General features: G+C 37.8%; 8 non-coding genes across 8 annotated transcripts; all 8 read right to left on the minus strand.

The window, feature by feature from the left end:
* Positions 1–544: 544 nt before the first annotated feature.
* On the minus strand, positions 545–617 carry trnat-ugu (transfer RNA threonine (anticodon UGU)). The gene has a single exon. It is a non-coding gene; the product is annotated as a tRNA-Thr (tRNA).
* A 3,556-nt stretch (positions 618–4,173) lies between these two features.
* On the minus strand, positions 4,174–4,246 carry trnat-ugu (transfer RNA threonine (anticodon UGU)). Its single transcript has one exon. It is a non-coding gene; the product is annotated as a tRNA-Thr (tRNA).
* Positions 4,247–6,340: 2,094 nt separating this feature from the next.
* trnat-ugu (transfer RNA threonine (anticodon UGU)) lies at positions 6,341–6,413 on the minus strand. The gene has a single exon. It is a non-coding gene; the product is annotated as a tRNA-Thr (tRNA).
* Positions 6,414–9,968: 3,555 nt separating this feature from the next.
* Positions 9,969–10,041, minus strand: trnat-ugu (transfer RNA threonine (anticodon UGU)). Its single transcript has one exon. It is a non-coding gene; the product is annotated as a tRNA-Thr (tRNA).
* A 2,096-nt stretch (positions 10,042–12,137) lies between these two features.
* On the minus strand, positions 12,138–12,210 carry trnat-ugu (transfer RNA threonine (anticodon UGU)). Its single transcript has one exon. It is a non-coding gene; the product is annotated as a tRNA-Thr (tRNA).
* A 2,095-nt stretch (positions 12,211–14,305) lies between these two features.
* On the minus strand, positions 14,306–14,378 carry trnat-ugu (transfer RNA threonine (anticodon UGU)). The gene has a single exon. It is a non-coding gene; the product is annotated as a tRNA-Thr (tRNA).
* Positions 14,379–17,932: 3,554 nt separating this feature from the next.
* Positions 17,933–18,005, minus strand: trnat-ugu (transfer RNA threonine (anticodon UGU)). Its single transcript has one exon. It is a non-coding gene; the product is annotated as a tRNA-Thr (tRNA).
* Positions 18,006–20,100: 2,095 nt separating this feature from the next.
* On the minus strand, positions 20,101–20,173 carry trnat-ugu (transfer RNA threonine (anticodon UGU)). The gene has a single exon. It is a non-coding gene; the product is annotated as a tRNA-Thr (tRNA).
* Between the last annotated feature and the right edge of the window lie 1,431 nt (positions 20,174–21,604).

Raw genomic sequence — 21,604 nt, forward strand, 5'->3', positions numbered from 1 at the left:
TTCTACCAATTATATCCATTTCCTAGCTTCTGGGCCTGAGTAACAGGCAGTTTGCTTTGGGCACATCAGTCAGGCAGAAATTCAGGATACTGCCCCCTAGCTCTAAGTTTGAATACTTTCTCAGAAGTAGACATTATTTACCATACTGAACAAAAAATATATACGCAACACGCAACAACTGAAAAGGTTTTACTGAGTTACAGTTAATATAAGGAAAAGTCCAAGTTAATATTGTTATTCTTTCAACATGCATCACTGGTTTACATGACCTCTGCTACTCCTGTCTCTAGTTTCAGCCCTTTTTTAATCATGATGGGCGGCCAAGGACAGAATCGGCAAAGGTGGAATGGTATCGTCAGTTTGTTTGGCAATGTCTCTTACAGCAGTAATACAGGGAGAATTATTTTTGCAGGGCGATATATTGTCAGTTTATTGTCACATTTTGAACTTTCTGCTGTATAGAGCGAGAGAAATGGTAACTCCCACCCTGTGCAGCACTGTGTAAAGTTTCAGATGAATGTCACAGAGGGTAGAGTCAAAATCAAGGCCCCAGTGAGAATTGAACTCACGACCCCTGGTTTACAAGACCAGTGCTCTAACCCCTGAGCTATGGAGCGATTCTTCGGAAAACTAATTTAATAGTCTCCTCTCCTCCTTTACTTGTCTCCTTTCCTTCATGACCATCTATTTGTTATTTTTAGGGGTAGATAAGCTTTAATATTGCAGATAGAATGTGGGTATCTTCAATGTAATGTCTGCATTATTTCCAATCCCTCATAAAACATTTTTACAAACATTTTATTTTATTATTTTCCCATAACCCTACCACCCCTCCCTAATTTGAGAATATTAATGGACAACAATACTTAGGCTTCTACTTCTAGCTTATACATACTATACACATATTATGGACACAGTATATTTTACATTAGTCATATATTTGTATTTATTTTACGTCCCACCCTTCAGCTACCCTCAACCACTCCCACCAATCTCTGAAAACCATCCCATTTTATAATGGTACACTTATCATAGTTCAGTTGTATTCCAGAGAGGTTAGAGAAATGATCTAGATTGTCTATGGGATCAAAACAGTGGATTTAAAAGAAAGCATGAGTCCTCAGTGTACAATGACACCTTGGTTTTTAAGCCTCAGATTTCTATCCCCTTGATATTATTGTTGGATCTGATTTTAATAGCTATCATTTTATTTTGATGGCCATAATAAATAGATATGTCGATAGTGGACAACCTTGTTTCACTCCTCTTGACAGTAATACCCTCTTCCGACAACATCCGGTGAAATTGGAGAGCGCCAAATTCAAATGACAAAGTCATAATATTAAACATTCATGAACATACAAGTGTCTTATATCATTTAAAAGCTTAACTTCCTGTTAATCCAACTGCATTGTCGGATTTCAAAAAGGCTTTATGGCAAAAGCATACCATGTGATTATCTGATGACAGCTCCCCACATCAAAAATATTTTTTCAACCAGCATAGGCTTCACAAAATCACAAATAGCGTTAACCTCTCTGGGCTAGGCGGGACGAATTCGTCCCACCTACGTAACAGCCACTTGCAGCCTGTGGCGCGATTTTCAAAACCTTAAAAATCCTATTACTTCAATTTCTCAAACATATGACTATTTTACAGCTATTTAAAGACAAGACTCTCGTTAATCTAACCACACTGTCCGATTTCAAAAAGGCTTTACAACGAAAGCAAAACATTAGATTATGTCAGCAGAGTACCAAGCCAGAAATAATCAGACACCCATTTTTCAAGCCAGCATATAATGTCACCAAAACCCAGAAGACAGCTAAATGCAGCACTCACCTTTGATGATCTTCATCAGATGACACACCTAGGACATTATGTTATACAATACATGCATGTTTTGTTCAATCAAGTTCATATTTATATCAAAAACCAGCTTTTTACATTAGCATGTGACGTTCAGAACTAGCATACCCCCCGCAAACTTCTGGGGAATTCGCTAACATTTTACTAAATTACTCACGATAAACGTTCACAAAAAGCATAACAATTATTTTAAGAATTATAGATACAAACCTCCTCTATGCACTCGATATGTCCGATTTTAAAATAGCTTTTTGGTGAAAGCACATTTTGCAATATTCTAAGTACATAGCCCAGGCATCACGGGCTCGCTATTTAGACACCCGGCAAGTTTAGCACTCACCATAATCATATTTACTATTGTAAAAGTTTGATTACCTTTTGTTGTCTTCATCAGAATGCACTCCCAGGTCTGCTACTTCAATAACAAATGTTGGTTTGGTCCAAAATAATCCATCGTTATATCCGAATAGCGGCGTTTTGTTCGTGCGTTCCAGACACTATCGAAATGGTAAAGAAGTGTCGTGCGCATGGCGCAATTCGTGACAATAAAATTCTAAATATTCCATTACTGTACTTCGAAGCGTGTCAACCGCTGTTTAAAATCAATTTTTACGCCATTTTTCTCGTAGAAAAGCGATAATATTCCGACAGGGAATCTCCTTTTCGGCAAACAGAGGAAAAAATCACAAAGGCGGGGGCGGTCGGGTCACGCGCATAAGCCCAGAGTCCCTTGATCGGCCACTTGAGAAAGGCGATAATGTGTTTCAGCCTGGGGCTGGAATGACGACATTCTGTTTTTTCCCGGGCTCTGAGCGCCTATGGACGACATGGGAAGTGTCACGTTAGAGCAGAGATCCTTAGTAAAAGATAGAGATGGAAAAGAAGTTCAAGAAATGGTCAGACAGGCCACTTCCTGTAAAGGAATCTCTCAGGTTTTGACCTGCCATTTGAGTTCTGTTATACTCACAGACACCATTCAAACAGTTTTAGAAACTTTAGGGTGTTTTCTATCCATATGTAATAAGTATATGCATGTTCTAGTTACTGGGTAGGAGTGGTAACCAGATTAAATCGGGTATGTTTTTTATCCAGCCGTGTCAATACTGCCCCCTAGCCCTAACAGGTTAAATAAATCACTTACCTTTGAAGATCTTCCTCTGTTTGCAATCCCAAGGGTCCCAGCTACGCAATGAATGTTCGTTTTGTTTGATAAAGTCCTTCTTTATATCCAAAAAACTCAGTTGAGTTGGCGCCATTGATATCAGTAATCCAATCCTTCAACATGCATACAAAAGAATCCAAAAGCTACCGGTAAACTTCGTCCAAACAAGTCAAACAATGTTTCTATTCCATCCTCAGGTACCCTACTATGTAAATAAACTATAATATTTCAGACGGAAAGAACGGTGTTCAATAGGAAAGGAAAATAACGAAGAGCGCGCCCTCATTCACGTGCGCCACAAAAGCCTACTTTTCCTGTTGAGCTCCCTTGGAAAAAACTACTATTACTTGTTTGTTTTTCAAGAAACAAGCCTGAAACCCTGTATAAAGACTGTTGACATCTAGTGGAATCCATAGGTACTACAATATGGGAAGAATTTTTATAAGTAGGCCCATAGACTTGCTTTGGAAAGGCCTGTTACCGCCCACCAAAAATATTTCTGGATGGATTTTCCTCGGGTTTTTGCCTTCCATATAAATTCTGTTATACTCACAGACATTATTTTAACAGTTTAGAAACTTCAAATTGTTTTCTATCAAATTCTACCAATTATATCCATTTCCTAGCTTCTGGGCCTGAGTAACAGGCAGTTTGCTTTGGGCACATCAGTCAGGCAGAAATTCAGGATACTGCCCCCTAGCTCTAAGTTTTAATACTTTCTCAGAAGTAGACAGTATTTACCATACTGAACAAAAAATATATACGCAACACGCAACAACTGAAAAGGTTTTACTGAGTTACAGTTGATATAAGGAAAAGTCCAAGTTAATGTTGTTATTCTTTCAACATGCATCACTGGTTTACATGACCTCTGCTACTCCTGTCTCTAGTTTCAGCCCTTTTTTAATCATGATGTGCGGCCAAGGACAGAATCGGCAAAGGTGGAATGGTATCGTCAGTTTGTTTGGCAATGTCTCTTACAGTAGTAATACAGGGAGAATTATTTTTGCAGGGCGATATTGTCAGTTTGTTGTCACATTTTGAACTTTCTGCTGTATAGAGCGAGAGAAATGGTAACTCCCAACCTGTGCAGCACTGTGTAAAGTTTCAGATGAATGTCACAGAGGGTAGAGTCAAAATCAAGGCCCCAGTGAGAATCCAACTCACGATCCCTGGTTTACAAGACCAGTGCCCTAACCCCTGAGCTATGGAGCCATTCTTCAGAAAACTCATTTAATAGTCTCCTCTCCTCCTTTACTTGTCTCATATTCCTTCATGACCATCTATTTGTTATTTTTAGGGGTAGATCAGCTTTAATATTGCAGATAGAATGTGGGTATCTTCAATGTAATGTCTGCATTATTTCCAATCCCTCATAAAACATTTTTACAAACATTTTATTTTAGTATTTTCCCATAACCCTACCACCCCTCCCTAATTTGAGAAAATTAATGGACAACAATACTTAGGCTTCTACTTCTAGCTTATACATACTATACACATATTATGGACACAGTATATGTTACATTAGTCATATATTTGTATTTATTTTACGTCCCACCCTTCAGCTACCCTCAACCACTCCCACCAATCTCTGAAAACCATCCCATTTTATAATGGTACACTTATCATAGTTCAGTTGTATTCCAGAGAGGTTAGAGAAATTATCTAGATTTTCTATGGGATCAAAACAGTGGATTTAAAAGAAAGCATGAGTCCTCAGTGTACAATGACACCTTGGTTTTTAAGCCTCAGATTTCTATCCCCTTGATATTATTGTTGGATCTGATTTTAATAGCTATCATTTTATTTTGATGGCCATAATAAATAGATATGTCGATAGTGGACAACCTTGTTTCACTCCTCTTGACAGTAATACCCTCTTCCGACAACATCCGGTGAAATTGGAGAGCGCCAAATTCAAATGACAAAGTCATAATATTAAACATTCATGAACATACAAGTGTCTTATATCATTTAAAAGCTTAACTTCCTGTTAATCCAACTGCATTGTCGGATTTCAAAAAGGCTTTATGGCAAAAGCATACCATGTGATTATCTGATGACAGCTCCCCACATCAAAATTATTTTTTCAACCAGCATAGGCTTCACAAAATCACAAATAGCGATTAAATAAATCACTTACCTTTGAAGATCTTCCTCTGTTTGCAATCCCAAGGGTCCCAGCTACGCAATGAATGTTCGTTTTGTTTGATAAAGTCCTTCTTTATATCCAAAAAAGTCAGTTGAGTTGGCGCCATTGATTTCAGTAATCCACTCCTTCAACATGCATACAAAGGAATCCAAAAGCTACCGGTAAACTTCGTCCAAACAAGTCAAACAATGTTTCTATTCAATCCTCAGGTACCCTACTATGTAAATAAACTATAATATTTCAGACGGAAAGAACGGTGTTCAATAGGAAAGGAAAATAACGAAGAGCGCGCCCTCATTCACATGCGCCACAAAAGCCTACTTTTCCTGTTGAGCTCCCTTGGAAAAAACTACTATTACTTGTTTGTTTTTCAAGAAACAAGCCTGAAACCCTGTATAAAGACTGTTGACATCTAGTGGAATCCATAGGTACTACAATATGGGAAGAATTTTTATATGTAGGCCCATAGACTTGCATTGGAAAGGCCTGTTACCGCCCACAAAAAATATTTCTGGATGGATTTTCCTCGGGTTTTTGCCTTCCATATAAATTCTGTTATACTCACAGACATTATTTTAACAGTTTAGAAACTTCAAATTGTTTTCTATCAAATTCTACCAATTATATCCATTTCCTAGCTTCTGGGCCTGAGTAACAGGCAGTTTGCTTTGGGCACATCAGTCAGGCAGAAATTCAGGATACTGCCCCTAGCTCTAAGTTTGAATACTTTCTCAGAAGTAGACATTATTTACCATACTGAACAAAAATATATACGCAACACGCAACAACTGAAAAGGTTTTACTGAGTTACAGTTAATATAAGGAAAAGTCCAAGTTAATGTTGTTATTCTTTCAACATGCATCACTGGTTTACATGACCTCTGCTACTCCTGTCTCTAGTTTCAGCCCTTTTTTAATCATGATGGGCGGCCAAGGACAGAATCGGCAAAGGTGGAATGGTATCGTCAGTTTGTTTGGCAATGTCTCTTACAGCAGTAATACAGGGAGAATTATTTTTGCAGGGCGATATATTGTCAGTTTATTGTCACATTTTGAACTTTGTGCTGTATAGAGCGAGAGAAATGGTAACTCCCACCCTGTGCAGCACTGTGTAAAGTTTCAGATGAATGTCACAGAGGGTAGAGTCAAAATCAAGGCACCAGTGAGAATCGAACTCACGACCCCTGGTTTACAAGACCAGTGCTCTAACCCCTGAGCTATGGAGCCATTCTTCAGAAAGCTAATTTAATAGTCTCCTCTCTTCCTTTACTTGTCTCCTTTCCTTCATGACCATCTATTTGTTATTTTTAGGGGTAGATCAGCTTTAATATTGCAGATAGAATGTGGGTATCTTCAATGTAATGTCTGCATTATTTCCAATCCCTCATAAAACATTTTTACAAACATTTTATTTTATTATTTTCCCATAACCCTACCACCCCTCCCTAATTTGAGAAAATTAATGGACAACAATACTTAGGCTTCTACTTCTAGCTTATACATACTATACACATATTATGGACACAGTTTATTTTACATTAGTCATATATTTGTATTTATTTTACGTCCCACCCTTCAGCTACCCTCAACCACTCCCACCAATCTCTGAAAACCATCCCATTTTATAATGGTACACTTATCATAGTTCAGTTGTATTCCAGAGAGGTTAGAGAAATGATCTAGATTGTCTATGGGATCAAAACAGTGGATTTAACAGAAAGCATGAGTCCTCAGTGTACAATGACACCTTGGTTTTTAAGCCTCAGATTTCTATCCCCTTGATATTATTGTTGGATCTGATTTTAATAGCTATCATTTTATTTTGATGGCCATAATAAATAGATATGTCGATAGTGGACAACCTTGTTTCACTCCTCTTGACAGTAATACCCTCTTCCGACAACATCCGGTGAAATTGGAGAGCGCCAAATTCAAATGACAAAGTCATAATATTAAACATTCATGAACATACAAGTGTCTTATATCATTTAAAAGCTTAACTTCCTGTTAATCCAACTGCATTGTCGGATTTCAAAAAGGCTTTATGGCAAAAGCATACCATGTGATTATCTGATGACAGCTCCCCACATCAAAAATATTTTTTCAACCAGCATAGGCTTCACAAAATCACAAATAGCGTTAACCTCTCTGGGCTAGGCGGGACGAATTCGTCCCACCTACGTAACAGCCACTTGCAGCCTGTGGCGCGATTTTCAAAACCTTAAAAATCCTATTACTTCAATTTCTCAAACATATGACTATTTTACAGCTATTTAAAGACAAGACTCTCGTTAATCTAACCACACTGTCCGATTTCAAAAAGGCTTTACAACGAAAGCAAAACATTAGATTATGTCAGCAGAGTACCAAGCCAGAAATAATCAGACACCCATTTTTCAAGCCAGCATATAATGTCACCAAAACCCAGAAGACAGCTAAATGCAGCACTCACCTTTGATGATCTTCATCAGATGACACACCTAGGACATTATGTTATACAATACATGCATGTTTTGTTCAATCAAGTTCATATTTATATCAAAAACCAGCTTTTTACATTAGCATGTGACGTTCAGAACTAGCATACCCCCCGCAAACTTCTGGGGAATTCGCTAACATTTTACTAAATTACTCACGATAAACGTTCACAAAAAGCATAACAATTATTTTAAGAATTATAGATACAAACCTCCTCTATGCACTCGATATGTCCGATTTTAAAATAGCTTTTTGGTGAAAGCACATTTTGCAATATTCTAAGTACATAGCCCAGGCATCACGGGCTCGCTATTTAGACACCCGGCAAGTTTAGCACTCACCATAATCATATTTACTATTGTAAAAGTTTGATTACCTTTTGTTGTCTTCATCAGAATGCACTCCCAGGTCTGCTACTTCAATAACAAATGTTGGTTTGGTCCAAAATAATCCATCGTTATATCCGAATAGCGGCGTTTTGTTCGTGCGTTCCAGACACTATCGAAATGGTAAAGAAGTGTCGTGCGCATGGCGCAATTCGTGACAATAAAATTCTAAATATTCCATTACTGTACTTCGAAGCGTGTCAACCGCTGTTTAAAATCAATTTTTACGCCATTTTTCTCGTAGAAAAGCGATAATATTCCGACAGGGAATCTCCTTTTCGGCAAACAGAGGAAAAAATCACAAAGGCGGGGCGGTCGGGTCACGCGCATAAGCCCAGAGTCCCTTGATCGGCCACTTGAGAAAGGCGATAATGTGTTTCAGCCTGGGGCTGGAATGACGACATTCTGTTTTTTCCCGGGCTCTGAGCGCCTATGGACGACATGGGAAGTGTCACGTTAGAGCAGAGATCCTTAGTAAAAGATAGAGATGGAAAAGAAGTTCAAGAAATGGTCAGACAGGCCACTTCCTGTAAAGGAATCTCTCAGGTTTTGACCTGCCATTTGAGTTCTGTTATACTCACAGACACCATTCAAACAGTTTTAGAAACTTTAGGGTGTTTTCTATCCATATGTAATAAGTATATGCATGTTCTAGTTACTGGGTAGGAGTGGTAACCAGATTAAATCGGGTATGTTTTTTATCCAGCCGTGTCAATACTGCCCCCTAGCCCTAACAGGTTAAATAAATCACTTACCTTTGAAGATCTTCCTCTGTTTGCAATCCCAAGGGTCCCAGCTACGCAATGAATGTTCGTTTTGTTTGATAAAGTCCTTCTTTATATCCAAAAAACTCAGTTGAGTTGGCGCCATTGATTTCAGTAATCCAATCCTTCAACATGCATACAAAGGAATCCAAAAGCTACCGGTAAACTTCGTCCAAACAAGTCAAACAATGTTTCTATTCCATCCTCAGGTACCCTACTATGTAAATAAACTATAATATTTCAGACGGAAAGAACGGTGTTCAATAGGAAAGGAAAATAACGAAGAGCGCGCCCTCATTCACGTGCGCCACAAAAGCCTACTTTTCCTGTTGAGCTCCCTTGGAAAAAACTACTATTACTTGTTTGTTTTTCAAGAAACAAGCCTGAAACCCTGTATAAAGACTGTTGACATCTAGTGGAATCCATAGGTACTACAATATGGGAAGAATTTTTATAAGTAGGCCCATAGACTTGCATTGGAAAGGCCTGTTACCGCCCACCAAAAATATTTCTGGATGGATTTTCCTCGGGTTTTTGCCTTCCATATAAATTCTGTTATACTCACAGACATTATTTTAACAGTTTAGAAACTTCAAATTGTTTTCTATCAAATTCTACCAATTATATCCATTTCCTAGCTTCTGGGCCTGAGTAACAGGCAGTTTGCTTTGGGCACATCAGTCAGGCAGAAATTCAGGATACTGCCCCCTAGCTCTAAGTTTTAATACTTTCTCAGAAGTAGACAGTATTTACCATACTGAACAAAAAATATATACGCAACACGCAACAACTGAAAAGGTTTTACTGAGTTACAGTTAATATAAGGAAAAGTCCAAGTTAATGTTGTTATTCTTTCAACATGCATCACTGGTTTACATGACCTCTGCTACTCCTGTCTCTAGTTTCAGCCCTTTTTTAATCATGATGTGCGGCCAAGGATAGAATCGGCAAAGGTGGAATGGTATCGTCAGTTTGTTTGGCAATGTCTCTTACAGTAGTAATACAGGGAGAATTATTTTTGAAGGGCGATATTGTCAGTTTGTTGTCACATTTTGAACTTTCTGCTGTATAGAGCGAGAGAAATGGTAACTCCCAACCTGTGCAGCACTGTGTAAAGTTTCAGATGAATGTCACAGAGGGTAGAGTCAAAATCAAGGCCCCAGTGAGAATCGAACTCACGACCTCTGGTTTACAAGACCAGTGCTCTAACCCCTGAGCTATGGAGCCATTCTTCAGAAAACTCATTTAATAGTCTCTTCTCCTCCTTTACTTGTCTCCTTTCCTTCATGACCATCTATTTGTTATTTTTAGGGGTAGATCAGCTTTAATATTGCAGATAGAATGTGGGTATCTTCAATGTAATGTCTGCATTATTTCCCATCCCTCATAAAACATTTTTACAAACATTTTATTTTATTATTTTCCCATAACCCTACCACCCCTCCCTAATTTGAGAAAATTAATGGACAACAATACTTAGGCTTCTACTTCTAGCTTATACATACTATACACATATTATGGACACAGTATATTTTACATTAGTCATATATTTGTATTTATTTTACGTCCCACCCTCCAGCTACCCTCAACCACTCCCACCAATCTCTGAAAACCATCCCATTTTATAATGGTACACTTATCATAGTTCAGTTGTATTCCAGAGAGGTTAGAGAAATTATCTAGATTGTCTATGGGATCAAAACAGTGGATTTAAAAGAAAGCATGAGTCCTCAGTGTACAATGACACCTTGGTTTTTAAGCCTCAGATTTCTATCCCCTTGATATTATTGTTGGATCTGATTTTAATAGCTATCATTTTATTTTGATGGCCATAATAAATAGATATGTCGATAGTGGACAACCTTGTTTCACTCCTCTTGACAGTAATACCCTCTTCCGACAACATCCGGTGAAATTGGAGAGCGCCAAATTCAAATGACAAAGTCATAATATTAAACATTCATGAACATACAAGTGTCTTATATCATTTAAAAGCTTAACTTCCTGTTAATCCAACTGCATTGTCGGATTTCAAAAAGGCTTTATGGCAAAAGCATACCATGTGATTATCTGATGACAGCTCCCCACATTAAAAAATATTTTTTCAACCAGCATAGGCTTCACAAAATCACAAATAGCGATTAAATAAATCACTTACCTTTGAAGATCTTCCTCTGTTTGCAATCCCAAGGGTCCCAGCTACGCAATGAATGTTCGTTTTGTTTGATAAAGTCCTTCTTTATATCCAAAAAAGTCAGTTGAGTTGGCGCCATTGAGTTCAGTAATCCACTCCTTCAACATGCATACAAAGGAATCCAAAAGCTACCGGTAAACTTCGTCCAAAAAAGTCAAACAATGTTTCTACTCAATCCTCAGGTACCCTACTATGTAAATAAATTATAATATTTCAGATGGAAAGAACGGTGTTCAATAGGAAAGGAAAATAACGAAGAGCGCGCCCTCATTCACGTGCGCCACAAAAGCCTACTTTTCCTGTTGAGCTCCCTTGGAAAAAACTACTATTACTTGTTTGTTTTTCAAGAAACAAGCCTGAAACCCTGTATAAAGACTGTTGACATCTAGTGGAATCCATAGGTACTACAATATGGGAATAATTTTTATATGTAGGCCCATAGACTTGCATTGGAAAGGCCTGTTACCGCCCACCAAAAATATTTCTGGATGGATTTTCCTCGGGTTTTTGCCTTCCATATAAATTCTGTTATACTCACAGACATTATTTTAACAGTTTAGAAACTTCAAATTGTTTTCTATCAAATTCTACCAATTATATCCATTTCCTAGCTTCTGGGCCTGAGTAACAGGCAGTTTGCTTTGGGCACATCAGTCAGGCAGAAATTCAGGATACTGACCCCTAACTCTAAGTTTTAATACTTTCTCAGAAGTAGACATTATTTACCATACTGAACAAAAAATATATACGCAACACGCAACAACTGAAAAGGTTTTACTGAGTTACAGTTAATATAAGGAAAAGTCCAAGTTAATGTTGTTATTCTTTCAACATGCATCACTGGTTTACATGACCTCTGCTACTCCTGTCTCTAGTTTCAGCCCTTTTTTAATCATGATGGGCGGCCAAGGACAGAATCGGCAAAGGTGGAATGGTATCATCAGTTTGTTTGGCAATGTCTCTTACAGTAGTAATACAGGGAGAATTATTTTTGCAGGGCGATATATTGTCAGTTTATTGTCACATTTTGAACTTTGTGCTGTATAGAGCGAGAGAAATGGTAACTCCCACCCTGTGCAGCACTGTGTAAAGTTTCAGATGAATGTCACAGAGGGTAGAGTCAAAATCAAGGCCCCAGTGAGAATCGAACTCACGATCCCTGGTTTACAAGACCAGTGCCCTAACCCCTGAGCTATGGAGCCATTCTTCGGAAAACTCATTTAATAGTCTCCTCTCCTCCTTTACTTGTCTCATATTCCTTCATGACCATCTATTTGTTATTTTTAGGGGTAGATCAGCTTTAATATTGCAGATAGAATGTGGGTATCTTCAATGTAATGTCTGCATTATTTCCAATCCCTCATAAAACATTTTTACAAACATTTTATTTTAGTATTTTCCCATAACCCTACCACCCCTCCCTAATTTGAGAAAATTAATGGACAACAATACTTAGGCTTCTACTTCTAGCTTATACATACTATACACATATTATGGACACAGTATATGTTACATTAGTCATATATTTGTATTTATTTTACGTCCCACCCTTCAGCTACCCTCAACCACTCCCACCAATCTCTGAAAACCATCCCATTTTATAATGGTACACTTATCATAGTTCAGTTGTATTCCAGAGAGGTTAGAGAAATTATCTAGATTGTCTATGGGATCAAAACAGTGGATTTAAAAGAAAGCATGAGTCCTCAGTGTACAATGACACCTTGGTTTTTAAGCCTCAGATTTCTATCCCCTTGATATTATTGTTGGATCTGATTTTAATAGCTATCATTTTATTTTGATGGCCATAATAAATAGATATGTCGATAGTGGACAACCTTGTTTCACTCCTCTTGACAGTAATACCCTCTTCCGACAACATCCGGTGAAATTGGAGAGCGCCAAATTCAAATGACAAAGTCATAATATTAAACATTCATGAACATACAAGTGTCTTATATCATTTAAAAGCTTAACTTCCTGTTAATCCAACTGCATTGTCGGATTTCAAAAAGGCTTTATGGCAAAAGCATACCATGTGATTATCTGATGACAGCTCCCCACATTAAAAAATATTTTTTCAACCAGCATAGGCTTCACAAAATCACAAATAGCGATTAAATAAATCACTTACCTTTGAAGATCTTCCTCTGTTTGCAATCCCAAGGGTCCCAGCTACGCAATGAATGTTCGTTTTGTTTGATAAAGTCCTTCTTTATATCCAAAAAAGTCAGTTGAGTTGGCGCCATTGAGTTCAGTAATCCACTCCTTCAACATGCATACAAAGGAATCCAAAAGCTACCGGTAAACTTCGTCCAAAAAAGTCAAACAATGTTTCTACTCAATCCTCAGGTACCCTACTATGTAAATAAATTATAATATTTCAGATGGAAAGAACGGTGTTCAATAGGAAAGGAAAATAACGAAGAGCGCGCCCTCATTCACGTGCGCCACAAAAGCCTACTTTTCCTGTTGAGCTCCCTTGGAAAAAACTACTATTACTTGTTTGTTTTTCAAGAAACAAGCCTGAAACCCTGTATAAAGACTGTTGACATCTAGTGGAATCCATAGGTACTACAATATGGGAAGAATTTTTATATGTAGGCCCATAGACTTGCATTGGAAAGGCCTGTTACCGCCCACCAAAAATATTTCTGGATGGATTTTCCTCGGGTTTTTGCCTTCCATATAAATTCTGTTATACTCACAGACATTATTTTAACAGTTTAGAAACTTCAAATTGTTTTCTATCAAATTCTACCAATTATATCCATTTCCTAGCTTCTGGGCCTGAGTAACAGGCAGTTTGCTTTGGGCACATCAGTCAGGCAGAAATTCAGGATACTGACCCCTAACTCTAAGTTTTAATACTTTCTCAGAAGTAGACATTATTTACCATACTGAACAAAAATATATACGCAACACGCAACAACTGAAAAGGTTTTACTGAGTTACAGTTAATATAAGGACAAGTCCAAGTTAATGTTGTTATTCTTTCAACATGCATCACTGGTTTACATGACCTCTGCTACTCCTGTCTCTAGTTTCAGCCCTTTTTAATCATGATGGGCGGCCAAGGACAGAATCGGCAAAGGTGGAATGGTATCATCAGTTTGTTTGGCAATGTCTCTTACAGTAGTAATACAGGGAGAATTATTTTTGCAGGGCGATATATTGTCAGTTTATTGTCACATTTTGAACTTTGTGCTGTATAGAGCGAGAGAAATGGTAACTCCCACCCTGTGCAGCACTGTGTAAAGTTTCAGATGAATGTCACAGAGGGTAGAGTCAAAATCAAGGCCCCAGTGAGAATCGAACTCACGACCCCTGGTTTACAAGACCAGTGCTCTAACCCCTGAGCTATGGAGCCATTCTTAAGAAAACTAATTTAATAGTCTCCTCTCTTCCTTTACTTGTCTCCTTTCCTTCATGACCATCTATTTGTTATTTTTAGGGGTAGATAAGCTTTAATATTGCAGATAGAATGTGGGTATCTTCAATGTAATGTCTGCATTATTTCCAATCCCTCATAAAACATTTTTACAAACATTTTATTTTATTATTTTCCCATAACCCTACCACCCCTCCCTAATTTGAGAAAATTAATGGACAACAATACTTAGGCTTCTACTTCTAGCTTATACATACTATACACATATTATGGACACAGTATATTTTACATTAGTCATATATTTGTATTTATTTTACGTCCCACCCTTCAGCTACCCTCAACCACTCCCACCAATCTCTGAAAACCATCCCATTTTATAATGGTACACTTATCATAGTTCAGTTGTATTCCAGAGAGGTTAGAGAAATGATCTAGATTGTCTATGGGATCAAAACAGTGGATTTAAAAGAAAGCATGAGTCCTCAGTGTACAATGACACCTTGGTTTTTAAGCCTCAGATTTCTATCCCCTTGATATTATTGTTGGATCTGATTTTAATAGCTATCATTTTATTTTGATGGCCATAATAAATAGATATGTCGATAGTGGACAACCTTGTTTCACTCCTCTTGACAGTAATACCCTCTTCCGACAACATCCGGTGAAATTGGAGAGCGCCAAATTCAAATGACAAAGTCATAATATTAAACATTCATGAACATACAAGTGTCTTATATCATTTAAAAGCTTAACTTCCTGTTAATCCAACTGCATTGTCGGATTTCAAAAAGGCTTTATGGCAAAAGCATACCATGTGATTATCTGATGACAGCTCCCCACATCAAAAATATTTTTTCAACCAGCATAGGCTTCACAAAATCACAAATAGCGTTAACCTCTCTGGGCTAGGCGGGACGAATTCGTCCCACCTACGTAACAGCCACTTGCAGCCTGTGGCGCGATTTTCAAAACCTTAAAAATCCTATTACTTCAATTTCTCAAACATATGACTATGTTACAGCTATTTAAAGACAAGACTCTCGTTAATCTAACCACACTGTCCGATTTCAAAAAGGCTTTACAACGAAAGCAAAACATTAGATTATGTCAGCAGAGTACCAAGCCAGAAATAATCAGACACCCATTTTTCAAGCCAGCATATAATGTCACCAAAACCCAGAAGACAGCTAAATGCAGCACTCACCTTTGATGATCTTCATCAGATGACACACCTAGGACATTATGTTATACAATACATGCATGTTTTGTTCAATCAAGTTCATATTTATATCAAAAACCAGCTTTTTACATTAGCATGTGACGTTCAGAACTAGCATACCCCCCGCAAACTTCTGGGGAATTCGCTAACATTTTACTAAATTACTCACGATAAACGTTCACAAAAAGCATAACAATTATTTTAAGAATTATAGATACAAACCTCCTCTATGCACTCGATATGTCCGATTTTAAAATAGCTTTTTGGTGAAAGCACATTTTGCAATATTCTAAGTACATAGCCCAGGCATCACGGGCTCGCTATTTAGACACCCGGCAAGTTTAGCACTCACCATAATCATATTTACTATTGTAAAAGTTTGATTACCTTTTGTTGTCTTCATCAGAATGCACTCCCAGGTCTGCTACTTCAATAACAAATGTTGGTTTGGTCCAAAATAATCCATCGTTATATCCGAATAGCGGCGTTTTGTTCGTGCGTTCCAGACACTATCGAAATGGTAAAGAAGTGTCGTGCGCATGGCGCAATTCGTGACAATAAAATTCTAAATATTCCATTACTGTACTTCAAGCGTGTCAACCGCTGTTTAAAATCAATTTTTACGCCATTTTTCTCGTAGAAAAGCGATAATATTCCGACAGGGAATCTCCTTTTCGGCAAACAGAGGAAAAAATCACAAAGGCGGGGCGGTCGGGTCACGCGCATAAGCCCAGAGTCCCTTGATCGGCCACTTGAGAAAGGCGATAATGTGTTTCAGCCTGGGGCTGGAATGACGACATTCTGTTTTTTCCCAGGCTCTGAGCGCCTATGGACGACATGGGAAGTGTCACGTTAGAGCAGAGATCCTTAGTAAAAGATAGAGATGGAAAAGAAGTTCAAGAAATGGTCAGACAGGCCACTTCCTGTAAAGGAATCTCTCAGGTTTTGACCTGCCATTTGAGTTCTGTTATACTCACAGACACCATTCAAACAGTTTTAGAAACTTTAGGGTGTTTTCTATCCATATGTAATAAGTATATGCATGTTCTAGTTACTGGGTAGGAGTGGTAACCAGATTAAATCGGGTATGTTTTTTATCCAGCCGTGTCAATACTGCCCCCTAGCCCTAACAGGTTAAATAAATCACTTACCTTTGAAGATCTTCCTCTGTTTGCAATCCCAAGGGTCCCAGCTACGCAATGAATGTTCGTTTTGTTTGATAAAGTCCTTCTTTATATCCAAAAAACTCAGTTGAGTTGGCGCCATTGATTTCAGTAATCCAATCCTTCAACATGCATACAAAGGAATCCAAAAGCTACCGGTAAACTTCGTCCAAACAAGTCAAACAATGTTTCTATTCCATCCTCAGGTACCCTACTATGTAAATAAACTATAATATTTCAGACGGAAAGAACGGTGTTCAATAGGAAAGGAAAATAACGAAGAGCGCGCCCTCATTCACGTGCGCCACAAAAGCCTACTTTTCCTGTTGAGCTCCCTTGGAAAAAACTACTATTACTTGTTTGTTTTTCAAGAAACAAGCCTGAAACCCTGTATAAAGACTGTTGACATCTAGTGGAATCCATAGGTACTACAATATGGGAAGAATTTTTATAAGTAGGCCCATAGACTTGCATTGGAAAGGCCTGTTACCGCCAACCAAAAATATTTCTGGATGGATTTTCCTCGGGTTTTTGCCTTCCATATAAATTCTGTTATACTCACAGACATTATTTTAACAGTTTAGAAACTTCAAATTGTTTTCTATCAAATTCTACCAATTATATCCATTTCCTAGCTTCTGGGCCTGAGTAACAGGCAGTTTGCTTTGGGCACATCAGTCAGGCAGAAATTCAGGATACTGCCCCCTAGCTCTAAGTTTTAATACTTTCTCAGAAGTAGACAGTATTTACCATACTGAACAAAAAATATATACGCAACACGCAACAACTGAAAAGGTTTTACTGAGTTACAGTTAATATAAGGAAAAGTCCAAGTTAATGTTGTTATTCTTTCAACATGCATCACTGGTTTACATGACCTCTGCTACTCCTGTCTCTAGTTTCAGCCCTTTTTTAATCATGATGTGCGGCCAAGGACAGAATCGGCAAAGGTGGAATGGTATCGTCAGTTTGTTTGGCAATGTCTCTTACAGTAGTAATACAGGGAGAATTATTTTTGCAGGGCGATATTGTCAGTTTGTTGTCACATTTTGAACTTTCTGCTGTATAGAGCGAGAGAAATGGTAACTCCCAACCTGTGCAGCACTGTGTAAAGTTTCAGATGAATGTCACAGAGGGTAGAGTCAAAATCAAGGCCCCAGTGAGAATCGAACTCACGACCCCTGGTTTACAAGACCAGTGCTCTAACCCCTGAGCTATGGAGCCATTCTTCAGAAAACTCATTTAATAGTCTCTTCTCCTCCTTTACTTGTCTCCTTTCCTTCATGACCATCTATTTGTTATTTTTAGGGGTAGATCAGCTTTAATATTGCAGATAGAATGTGGGTATCTTCAATGTAATGTCTGCATTATTTCCAATCCCTCATAAAACATTTTTACAAACATTTTATTTTAGTATTTTCCCATAACCCTACCACCCCTCCCTAATTTGAGAAAATTAATGGACAACAATACTTAGGCTTCTACTTCTAGCTTATACATACTATACACATATTATGGACACAGTATATTTTACATTAGTCATATATTTGTATTTATTTTACGTCCCACCCTCCAGCTACCCTCAACCACTCCCACCAATCTCTGAAAACCATCCCATTTTATAATGGTACACTTATCATAGTTCAGTTGTATTCCAGAGAGGTTAGAGAAATTATCTAGATTGTCTATGGGATCAAAACAGTGGATTTAAAAGAAAGCATGAGTCCTCAGTGTACAATGACACCTTGGTTTTTAAGCCTCAGATTTCTATCCCCTTGATATTATTGTTGGATCTGATTTTAATAGCTATCATTTTATTTTGATGGCCATAATAAATAGATATGTCGATAGTGGACAACCTTGTTTCACTCCTCTTGACAGTAATACCCTCTTCCGACAACATCCGGTGAAATTGGAGAGCGCCAAATTCAAATGACAAAGTCATAATATTAAACATTCATGAACATACAAGTGTCTTATATCATTTAAAAGCTTAACTTCCTGTTAATCCAACTGCATTGTCGGATTTCAAAAAGGCTTTATGGCAAAAGCATACCATGTGATTATCTGATGACAGCTCCCCACATTAAAAAATATTTTTTCAACCAGCATAGGCTTCACAAAATCACAAATAGCGATTAAATAAATCACTTACCTTTGAAGATCTTCCTCTGTTTGCAATCCCAAGGGTCCCAGCTACGCAATGAATGTTCGTTTTGTTTGATAAAGTCCTTCTTTATATCCAAAAAAGTCAGTTGAGTTGGCGCCATTGATTTCAGTAATCCACTCCTTCAACATGCATACAAAGGAATCCAAAAGCTACCGGTAAACTTCGTCCAAAAAAGTCAAACAATGTTTCTACTCAATCCTCAGGTACCCTACTATGTAAATAAATTATAATATTTCAGACGGAAAGAACGGTGTTCAATAGGAAAGGAAAATAACGAAGAGCGCGCCCTCATTCACGTGCGCCACAAAAGCCTACTTTTCCTGTTGAGCTCCCTTGGAAAAAACTACTATTACTTGTTTGTTTTTCAAGAAACAAGCCTGAAACCCTGTATAAAGACTGTTGACATCTAGTGGAATCCATAGGTACTACAATATGGGAATAATTTTTATATGTAGGCCCATAGACTTGCATTGGAAAGGTCTGTTACAGCCCACCAAAAATATTTCTGAATGGATTTTCCTCGGGTTTTTGCCTTCCATATAAATTCTGTTATACTCACAGATATTATTTTAACAGTTTAGAAACTTCAAATTGTTTTCTATCAAATTCTACCAATTATATCCATTTCCTAGCTTCTGGGCCTGAGTAACAGGCAGTTTGCTTTGGGCACATCAGTCAGGCAGAAATTCAGGATACTGCCCCCTAGCTCTAAGTTTTAATACTTTCTCAGAAGTAGACATTATTTACCATACTGAACAAAAAATATATACGCAACACGCAACAACTGAAAAGGTTTTACTGAGTTACAGTTAATATAAGGAAAAGTCCAAGTTAATGTTGTTATTCTTTCAACATGCATCACTGGTTTACATGACCTCTGCTACTCCTGTCTCTAGTTTCAGCCCTTTTTAATCATGATGGGCGGCCAAGGACAGAATCGGCAAAGGTGGAATGGTATCGTCAGTTTGTTTGGCAATGTCTCTTACAGCAGTAATACAGGGAGAATTATTTTTGCAGGGCGATATATTGTCAGTTTATTGTCACATTTTAAACTTTCTGCTGTATAGAGCGAGAGAAATGGTAACTCCAAACCTGTGCAGCACTGTGTAAAGTTTCAGATGAATGTCACAGAGGGTAGAGTCAAAATCAAGGCCCCAGTGAGAATCGAACTCACGACCCCTGGTTTACAAGACCAGTGCTCTAACCCCTGAGCTATGGAGCCATTCTTCAGAAAACTCATTTAATAGTCTCCTCTCCTCCTTTACTTGTCTCCTTTCCTTCATGACCATCTATTTGTTATTTTTAGGGGTAGATCAGCTTTAATATTGCAGATAGAATGTGGGTATCTTCAATGTAATGTCTGCATTATTTCCAATCCCTCATACATTTTTTTTTACTAACATTTTATTTTATTATTTTCCCATAACCCTACCACCCCTCCCTAATTTGAGAAAATTAATGGACAACAATACTTAGGCTTCTACTTCTAGCTTATACATACTATACACATATTATGGACACAGTATATTTCACATTAGTCATATATTTGTATTTATTTTACGTCCCACCCTTCAGCTACCCTCAACCACTCCCACCAATCTCTGAAAACCATCCCATTTTATAATGGTACACTTATCATAGTTCAGTTGTATTCCAGAGAGGTTAGAGAAATTATCTAGATTGTCTATGGGATCAAAACAGTGGATTTAAAAGAAAGCATGAGTCCTCAGTGTACAATGACACCTTGGTTTTTAAGCCTCAGATTTCTATCCCCTTGATATTATTGTTGGATCTGATTTTAATAGCTATCATTTATTTTGATGGCCATAATAAATAGATATGTCGATAGTGGACAACCTTGTTTCACTCCTCTTGACAGTAATACCCTCTTCCGTCAACATCCGGTGAAATTGGAGAGCGCCAAATTCAAATGACAAAGTCATAATATTAAACATTCATGAACATACAAGTGTCTTATATCATTTAAAAGCTTAACTTCCTGTTAATCCAACTGCATTGTCGGATTTCAAAAAGGCTTTATGGCAAAAGCATACCATGTGATTATCTGATGACAGCTCCCCACATCAAAAATATTTTTTCAACCAGCATAGGCTTCACAAAATCACAAATAGCGATTCAATAAATCACTTACCTTTGAAGATCTTCCTCTGTTTGCAATCCCAAGGGTCCCAGCTACGCAATGAATGTTCGTTTTGTTTGATAAAGTCCTTCTTTATATCCAAAAAAGTCAGTTGAGTTGGCGCCATTGATTTCAGTAATCCACTCCTTCAACATGCATACAAAGGAATCCAAAAGCTACCGGTAAACTTCGTCCAAACAAGTCAAACAATGTTTCTATTCAATCCTCAGGTACCCTAATATGTAAATAAACTATAATATTTCAGACGGAAAGAACGGTGTTCAATAGGAAAGGAAAACAATGAAGAGCGCACCCTCATTCACGTGCGCCACAAAAGCCTACTTTTCCTGTTGAGCTCCCTTGGAAAAAACTACTATTACTTGTTTGTTTTTTAAGAAACAAGCCTGAAACCCTGTATAAAGACTGTTGACATCTAGTGGAATCCATAGGTACTACAATATGGGAAGAATTTTTATATGTAGGCCCATAGACTAGCATTGGAAAGGCCTGTTA

This window comes from Salmo salar, chromosome ssa02 (assembly GCF_905237065.1).
Source record: "Salmo salar chromosome ssa02, Ssal_v3.1, whole genome shotgun sequence".
Classification (NCBI taxonomy): domain Eukaryota; kingdom Metazoa; phylum Chordata; class Actinopteri; order Salmoniformes; family Salmonidae; genus Salmo; species Salmo salar.